The sequence below is a fragment of the Coregonus clupeaformis genome, unplaced genomic scaffold (genome assembly GCF_020615455.1).
Source record: "Coregonus clupeaformis isolate EN_2021a unplaced genomic scaffold, ASM2061545v1 scaf1432, whole genome shotgun sequence".
NCBI classification, from domain to species: Eukaryota; Metazoa; Chordata; class Actinopteri; order Salmoniformes; family Salmonidae; genus Coregonus; species Coregonus clupeaformis.
The window spans coordinates 71344-81614 of NW_025534886.1; positions in this window are offsets into that span (position 1 = coordinate 71344).

A 10271-nucleotide genomic window follows, 5' to 3' on the forward strand; every position below is an offset into this window, starting at 1 on the left:
TAGTTTTAGAGTTGATGTGATCTGCTTTAATTCACTATTTGTTTTGATACTTCAGTTATGTAATAATGGATTAAAATACAGATTTATATTTGGAACGCACATTTGTATTGTTTTCATTAATAAACTGGATTATAGATACATTTGTCATATTCTAGAAAAATAAGTATATTCAGTAAAGCTGATTAATGGAGTCTTTGAAAACGGTCAGACCTAAACCTCATTCTCACTTAACATCATCATTGACCAGTAATTAATACTATCACAATATGCAATGATATAATAGAAGAGGTTCTGCCATGGTAGTAGTTGACTGTCTTCATTCATCAGGACACTGAGTCTGTGTCAGACCTGTTTAACTTGACAGACTTTACAGTAATAAAATAACTATCAAACAGTCGACAGATATCTTGGACTCTCACACGTGTTATAGGCTGTGATTCGAAGCTAAATGTATTTATTTTTTTGACAAATATTACAAGTGCCACTACTTCAAGATATAGAGCAGAGTAATAGTCTTCTCTACCTCCAACACCCTGGGAACAGGATTAACATCTGGTGACAGTACTACTCTATTCTGGGATATGCAAATCTGTTTCACTCCCACAGCTACCAGGCTAGTTTCAGTTTCCCTGCCTGGACTGGGCCATATGTGAGTGGGTGGACTAGTTTTACCACCTCTATGGTGGAATCAAGGAGGGGACTTTCTTACACTGAAGAAACCACCATGTAATAGATGACATATAAGATGGGTATTACTAAAGACAGGCATTGACAGTTACTGACATGTGGTCTAATGTCTGAGATCCACATCTTTTTCCTTTTCATACAGGGGGGAAGTGGGGGCTGAAATGTTTCTCATTTTAATTAGCATATGTTTTGACTTCTGCAACTCGGTGGGGTTACTTTTGTAGTTTCACTTAGGTGTCATGACAATTACAGCAATAATCATAAGTCATTTATCAAGGATGATGATGATGACAGAGAACATGTGATCTGAATAATTGCTTTCTAATCATATTGTCACATGCCAGAGTTGATGTCTTCTACTGATCAGTGTTCCATGTCACTGTCTCTTCCCCCTCAGCACCTGCAGTAGGTCCCAGCTGTAGCAGTACAGTCTGACTGAGGGAGGATTATGTATCTGTGAACACCCAGACACTGTTGAGGTAGTGTTGACTCTGACAGTAGAAATCTCCTGCATCTTCAGCCTGGACTCCACTGATGGTCAGAGTGAAGTCAGTAACAGATCCACTGCCACTGAATCTAGATGGAGTCCCAGAATAGCGTGTGTTCCCTGGGAGCATCATGAGTTTGGGTTTTTCTCCAGGTTTCTGTTGGTACCAGGATAGACACTGATGGCTCAATAACCAACCATTGTGACACTTACCATGCACATCACTGCTGGTTTTACAGTTCAGATAGACAGACTGTCCTGGGATAGCAGCTTTCACTGCAGGAGTCTGAGTCACAGTGACCTGTCCTCTAGATTCTGAAACAGAGAGAAAAATAATAATTGTACATCACCAGGAATGAATAACACATTATCAACGACCTTTCAGTTCAGTCAAATTGTTTACATTTCATTATACAAACATGGAACTTAATTGTATTCACCCTTGAAAGCAGAGGGAAAGTGTCCAAATGAAGATGGTGATAAAAGTCATGGTTGTTGTGGGTTCTGTTGTCATGAAGGACAGCTCTCATTTTTACATTTTAGTCATTTAGCAGACGCTCTTATCCAGAGCGAACCCACAACCCTGGCGTTGCAAACGCCATGCTCTACCAACTGAGCTACATCCCTGCCGGCCATTCCCTCCCCTACCCTGGACGACGCTGGGCAAATTGTGCGCCGCCCCATGGGTCTCCCGGTCGTGGCCGGCTACGACAGAGCCTGGATTCGAACCAGGATCTCTAGTGGCACAGCTAGCACTGCGATGCAGCGCCTTAGACCACTGCGCCACTCGGGAGACTGTTGCATAGTGATGATTCTCTGTCTCAGTCATGAAGTGTTAAACTCACAGGGATATAAACACTACCAGACCACTGAAGCATGTGCTGTCTATGCAGAGCATCATCACTATGCAAAAAATATTCTGGTCTTCTCCCCATCCACCATTATTCAGTAAACTTAGACCACTAAGGATCCATCAGATTAGAACTGAGAGTCCATTACAATCTGATGATCTTGCTCCCACAATTGTCATCTAATAATCATAGAAGTCCATATGAATATGAAAATAAATCATGTGAATAAAAAGAGAATAAATACAATGCTATTATTGGTTTAAGGGCTGTAACATATGATCACTATCAATGTTGTTTAGCAAGACAATACCATAATGAATACTGGAGATATTTTTTTGTTATGTCATGTATCATGTCACTTCTGAACATATATCACTTTGTCTGTTGACTAGTGTTATGGTAATATGGTATGGTTGATTACTGTTATTGTAATATGGTCTGGTTGATTAGTGTTATGGTAATATGGTATGGTTGATTGGTGTTATGGTGATATGGTATGGTTGATTAGTGTTATGGTAATATGGTATGGTTGATTGGTGTTATGGTGATATGGTATGGTTGATTAGCGTTATTGTAATATGGTCTGGTTGATTAGTGTTATGGTAATATGGTATGGTTGATTAGTGTTACGTAATATGGTATGGTTGATTCGTGTTATGGTAATATGGTATGGTTGTCTAGTGTAATGGTAATATGGTCTGGTTGATTAGTGTTATGGTGATATGGTATGGTTGATTAGTGTTATTGTAATATGGTCTGGTTGATTAGCGTTATGGTAATACAGTATGGTTGATTAGTGTTATGGTAATATGGTATGGTTGATTAGTGTTATGGTAATATGGAATGGCTGATCAGTGTTATTGTAATATGGTATGGTTGATTAGTGTTATGGTAATATGATATGGTTGATTAGTGTTATGGTAATATGGTATGGTTGATTAGTGTTATGGTAATATGATATGGTTGATTAGTGTTATGGTAATATGGTCTGGTTGATTAGTGTTATGGTAATATGATATGGTGATTAGTGGACTGATTGCTGGATTACTGGAATACTGGACTACTGGACTACTGGATTACTGGACTACTGGACTACTGGAATACTGGACTACAGGATTACATGAATACTGGACTACTGGACTACTGGACTACTGGACTACTGGACTACTGGACTACTGAACTACAGGATTACTAGACTACTGGACTACAGGACTACTGGACTACTGGACTACTGGACTGCAGGATTACTGGATTACTTTACTACAGGACAACAGGATTACTGGACTACAGGACTACTGAACTACAGGATTACAGGATTACTGGACTACAGTACTACAGGACTACTGGACAACTGGACTACTGGAATACTGAACTACTTGACTACTGGACTACAAGATTACTGGATTACTGGACTACATGACTACAGGACTATTGGACTACTTGACTACTGGACTACAGGACTACTGGACAACAGGACTACTGGACAACGGGACTACTGGACTACTGGACTACTGGACTGCTGGACTACTGGATTACAGGACTACGGGACTACTGGACTAGTGGACAACAGGACTACTTGACTACTGGACTACTGGACTACTACTGAGAGAAGAGGGGCTCCACTGTGCAGGACTGCTCCTGAGTTCAGCTCCCTCCCACCTCTCCTGTGTCTCTGATCAGACACACTGGGACTCTGTACACCATCATTACAATACATGAAACCCAGCATCTCCTCTACTTCTTAAGAATACAATGTTCACAGGGTCTGAAGTAATTTCTAAAAATGTCAAGGGGTATCAGGAAGTCTGTTTTGGATGATACTAGATTTGAAGGCTTTTGAAGATACATTTCTTCATGGTTCACCATGAGAGACTCATGAAAAATGAGTAAAAATGCATTAAAGAACTGACGGGATAGTGACTGAATATGAGTTAACAGCTTTGAGTTATCAGATATAACTATTGTTGTTCAGCTCTACTACACACTGTGTTATTGTACTGAATCATCTCCTCCCCTCATCACATGCAGTAGATCCCAGCTGTAGCAGTACAGTCACTATGCAGTCTTACTGAGGGAGTATCACTGTGTGAACACATATAGTAATCTCCTGCATCTTCAGCCTGGACTCCACTGATGGACAGAGTGAATTCACTATTAGTTCCACTACCACTGAATCTAGATGGAGTCCCAGACTGAAGTGTTGTGGCATAGTAAATAAGGAGTTTAGGAGCTCCTCCAGGTTTCTGTTGGTACCAGGCTAGGCGGGGATTAGAGCCTCCTGCACCATTCACATCACTGCTGGTTTTACAGTTCAGAGAGACTGTCTGTCCTGGGAGAACAACTTTCACTGCAGGAGCCTAAATCACAGTGACCTGGCTTCTGGATTCTGAAACATAGAGAAAACTAATAATTATATATCACCAGGAATTAATAAAACAATATCAACAACCTTTCAGTTTACTCGCTGTTTACTTTTCAGTATACAAACGTATAACAACATTTTTTTTTTTACCCTTGATGTAGAAAGCAAAATTGCAGATGAGGATGGTGATGAGAGTCATGGTTGTTGTGGGTTCTGTTGTAATGAAGGATAGCTCTCAGTCATTACACAGACTATTATATAATGTTTTAAATACCTTACACTGTAAATCAGTGATCCAAGTGGACAATACTCATAACCCAGAACTATCAGTCCCTAATGAATTATAATAGTACTTCAGAACTATCAGTCCCTATTATATTATACTAGAACTTCAGTACTATCAGTCCCTATTGTATTATACTAGTACTTCAGTACTATCAGTCCTTATTGTATAATACTAGTACATCAGGACCATCAGTCCCTACTGTATTATACTAGTACTTAAGTACTATCAGTCCATATCATTGTATACTAGTACATCAGAGTTCTATCAGTCCCTATTGTATTATACTAGTACTTCAGAACTATCAATCCCTATTGTAATATACTAGTACTTCAGTACTATCAGTCCCTATTATATTATACTAGTACTTCAGTACCATCAGTCATATTGTATTATATTAGTACTTCAGCACTATCAGACCATATTGTCTTATGCTAGTACTTCACGACTATCAGGCACTATTGTATTATACTAGTACCTAAGTACTATCATTCCCTATTGTATTACACTAGTACTTCAGGACTATCAATCCTAATTGTATTATACTAGTACTTCAGTACTATCAGTCCCTATTGTATTATAATAGTAATTCAGAACTATCATTCCCTATTTTATTATACTAGTACTTAATTACTATCAGTCGCTATTATATCATACTAGTACTTCAGTACTATCAGTCCATATTGTATTTTATTAGAACTTCAGTATACTATCATTCCCTATTTTATTATACTAGTACTTCAATACTATTAGCCCCAATTGATTTATACTTGTACTTCAGTACTATTAGTCCCTATTGTATTATACTGGTACTTTAGGACTATCAGTCCCTATTGTACTACACTAGTACTTCAGGACTATCAATCCCAATTGTATTATACTAGTACTTCAGTACTATCAGTCCCTATTATATTATAATAGTACTTCAGAACTATCATTCACTATTTTACCATACTAGTACTGCAGTACTATCAGTCGCTATTGTATCCTACTAGTACTTCAATAATATCAGTCCATATTGTATTATACTTGTACTTCAGTATCATTTGTCCCTACTGTATTATACTAGTACCTTAGTAATATAAGTCCATATTGTATTATACTAGTACTTCAATGTTCAAGAATGGCCTTTTCCCCTTTATTCAGATTACAACCTCTCACTTTCAATTATTTGAAAAGGAAATAATCTCCCAAATATCACTATATCTAAAACAAGCCATAGAAAGTTGGTTGCAATTTCAATTTAATCCTCCAGAAACTCCAGAACAAATAATGCTACAAATATTGTGGTTAAACTCAAATATACTAATTGACAAAACCCCTTTTTTTTTACAAAATGTTTAAAAAAGGTATAATCTTTGCCAATGATATCATCGGTAGGACTGGTAGAGTTATGTCGCACATGCAGCTAACAAAGACATATGGAAATGACTGCTCTACCAAAATTACAACCAAATAATTGCAGCCTTACCGCAAAAATGGAAGAGGAAAGTGGAAGGGGGAGAAAGTAAGGAACTTGTCTGTCGGCCTTGCATTAAAGAACATAATTGGTTAAGGAAAACTGTGATAAATAAAAAAGTATACCAGTTTCATTTAAGGACCAAAGGATTGACAGCCATCCCATATTGTCAGGATGTCAGTGTGATGCGGTAGGACGAAGTCAGGCGCAGGACACAGAGCTAATCGAAAACGTACTTTACTCGTAGGTAACGTAAATAACATAACCTCCACGCAGGGAGGAACAAACCCGCTCACTAGACTACAACCAAACATGAACAAACACGCACAAAACACAGTGGGAGCCAAAGGGTTAAATAGGGAAGAAACCAATATCTAATGGGAACCAGGTGAGAACAATAAAGACAAAACAAGTAGAACACAGAAACATAGATCGGTAGCAGCTAGTACTCCGGTGACGACGAACGCCGAAGCCTGCCCGAGCAAGGAGGAGGAGCAGCATTGGCTGAATCCGTGACAGTACCCCCCCTTGACGCGCGGCTCCAGCCGTGCGCCGACACTGGCCTCGGGGACGGCCAGGAGGACGCGGCGCAAGGCGAGTCGGATGACGACGGTGGAAATCCCTCAACATGGAGGGATCGAGGATGTTCCTCCGGACCGTACCCCTCCCACTCCACGAGATACTGCAGGCCCCCCACCTGACGCCTCGAATCCAGGATGGAACGGACCGAGTACGCCGGTGCCCCCTCGATGTCCAGTGGGGGCGGAGGAACCTCCCGTACCTCAGACTCCTGGAGTGGACCAGCTACCACTGGCCTGAGGAGAGACACATGGAACGAGGGGTTAATACGATACTCAGGAGGAAGCTGTAACCTATAACAAACCTCATTCAATCTCCTCAGGACTTTAAATGGCCCCACAAACCGCTGACTCAGCTTCCGGCAGGACAGGCAATGGGGCAGGTTTCGGGTCGAGAGCCAGACCTGGTCCCCCGGTGCATACACCGGAGCCTCACCGCGGTGGCGGCGGCACTCGCCTTTTGTCGCCTGATGGCCCGTTGTAGGCGTACATGGGCAGCGTTCCAGGTCTCTTCCGAGCGCCGAAAGCACTCATCCACTGCAGGTGCCTCGTTCTGGCTCTGATGCCATGGTGCCAGAACCGGCTGATAACCTAATACACACTGAAATGGAGTAAGGTTAGTGGAGGAGTAGCGGAGGGAGTTTTGGGCCATCTCTGCCCAGGGGATAAAACCCAACCACTCCCCCGGCCGGTCCTGGCAATAGGACCACAGAAACCTACCCACATCCTGGTTCACTCTCTCCACCTGCCCATTAATCTCGGGGTGAAAACCTGAGGTCAGGCTGACCGAGATTCCCAGACGTTCCATGAACGCCCTCCAGACTCTTGAGGTGAACTGGGGACCCCGATCAGATACAATATCCTCAGGTACCCCGTAGTGCCGGAAGACATGAGTAAATAGGGCCTCCGCAGTCTGTAGGGCCGTAGGGAGACCGGGCATAGGAATGAGACGGCAGGACTTAGAAAACCGATCCACAACGACCAGGATCTTGGTGTTTCCTTGTGATGGGGGAAGGTCTGTAACAAAATCCACAAATAGGTGGGACCAAGGCCGTTGTGGAATGGGTAGGGGTAGTAATTTCCCTCTGGGCAGGTGTCTAGGTGCCTTACACTGAGCGCACACCGAGCAGGAGGAAACATAAACCCTCACGCCCTTGGCTAAAGTGGGCCACCCGTACTTCCCAGTAAGACAGTGCACTGTCGACCGATGCCAGGATGACCAGAGAAGGGTGACGTGTGAGCCCAATAGATCAATCGATCGCGGACCTCTAACGGCACGTACATACGACCCTCTGGACACTGGGGGGGAGTGGGCTCTGTACGTAACGCCCTCTCGATGTCTGCGTCAACGTCCCACACCACCAGACACGACGCCAGAAGTATGGGAGTGGGCTCAATGGACCTCTCCTCTGTGTCATACAGTCGGGACAGGGCGTCTGCCTTAGTGTTCTGGGAACCTGGTCTGTAAGAAAGGGTGAACACAAAACGAGTGAAAAACATGGCCCACCTTGCCTGGCAAGGGTTCAATCAAATCGCCGCCCGGATGTACTCCAGATTGCGGTGGTCAGTCAAAATGAGAAAAGGGTGTTTAGCCCCCTCAAGCCAATGCTTCCACACTTTCAGAGCTTTAACCACAGCTAACAGCTCCCGGTCCCCCACATCATAGTTGCGCTCCGCCGGGCTGAGCTTCTTCGAAAAAAAAGCGTGTGAAAGCTAAGGAAGGATCCGGATGAGCCAGCACTGGAGCCGAGGTAAACAGGTCCTTCAGGTGACCAAACGCCCTGTCCGCCTCGGCTGACCACTGCAGTCACACCAGTCCCCCCTTCAGCAAGGAGGTAATGGGAGCCGCTACCTGACCAAAGCCCCGGATAAACCTCTGGTAGTAGTTGGCAAACCCTAAGAATCGCTGCACCTCCTTAACCGTGGTTGGAGTCGGCCAATTACGCACGGCCGAAATGCAGTCAATCTCCATCTCTACCCCTGACGCGGACAGGTGGTGCCCTAGGAAGGAGACAGACTTTTGAAAGAACAGACATTTCTCCGCCTTGGTGTACAGGTCATGTTCCAACAGTCGACCAAGCACCTTGCGCACCAGGGACACATGCTCGGCTCGTGTAGTATATGAGAATATCATCTATATACACCACTACACCCTGTCTGTGCAGGTCCCTGAAAATCTCATCTACAAAGGATTGGAAGACTGATGGAGCGTTCATCAACCTGTACGGCAAGACGAGGTACTCATAGTGCCCAGATGTGGTACTAAATGCCGTCTTCCACTCATCTCCCTCCTGGATACGCACCATGTTGTACGCGCTCCTGAGATCCAATTTTGTGAAGAAGCGCGCCCCGTGCAATGACTCCGTCATACTAGTAATGAGTGGTACTGGATAACTGTACTTGACAGTGATATGATTGAGACCCCGGTAGTCAATGCACGGGCGTAAACCTCCATCCTTCTTCTTCACAAAAAAGAAACTCGAGGAGACAGGTGAAGTGGAAGGCCGAATGTATCCCTACCCCAGAGATTCGGAGACATATGTTTCCATACATGTGACTCCGGGGAAGTGCAGCGCCTACCTGGAGATATATCGCACAATCCCCCTGTCGATGGGTGGTCATTGAGTCGCCTTCTTTTTACAGAAGGCGAGAGCCAAATCGGCATATTCGGGGGGAATGTGCATGGTGGAGACCTGGTTTGGACTTTCCACCGTAGTTGCCCCTATGGAAACACCTACACACCTCCCTGAGCACTGACTTGACCATCCCTTGAGAGCCCTCTGTTGCCATGAAATTGTGGGGTCATGAGAAGTTAACCAGGGAAGCCCCAACACCACTGGAAACGCAGGAGAATCAATCAGATAGAGACTAATTTTCTCCTCATGACCCTCCTGCGTCTTCATCCAGAGTGGAGCTGTGACCTCCCTAATCAGGCCTGACCCTAAAGGGCGACTATCTAAGGCATGTACAGGGAAGGGCACATCAACATGAACAATAGGAATCCTGATAGATTAATTTGTATTTTAAGAATAATGACTAAAGGATTTCACCCCAAATACAGTATAAATGTGTGAACGGTGTTAGAGTTATAATGTAGTGTCAACCCACTAACAGAGGGGGGAAGTTAGAAACTGTTGAGAAAGCATTCCAGGGTGAAGGGGACTAAGAAACGGTTTAAAGGTGGGCGGAGCAAAGTGCCTTTGTGTGTAAAGGGACATAAAAGCTGTATGTATGTTTTTTGGCGCCAGAGCTCTCCATGATTAAAACATACAGATCATTCTTGTTGGTTGCGGACCTTTGTTTAATTCATGATTAAACCAGAGCCTTACACCCTCTGGGAATTATTCAAAGCATTAAGTTTGATTAATTAGAGATAGAAATTCTCGTGACAAATCCCTAAACTACGGGAAAACTGACGATCAATAAAGTTCCCAGCTGCGCCTGAATCTACGAGCGCCTTATGCTGGGAATGTGGGGAAAACTCTGGAAATACGATATCAATACACATATGCGTAACAGGGAGCTCTGGGTGAGTTGGGTGCCTACTCAACTGAGACGGTCCAC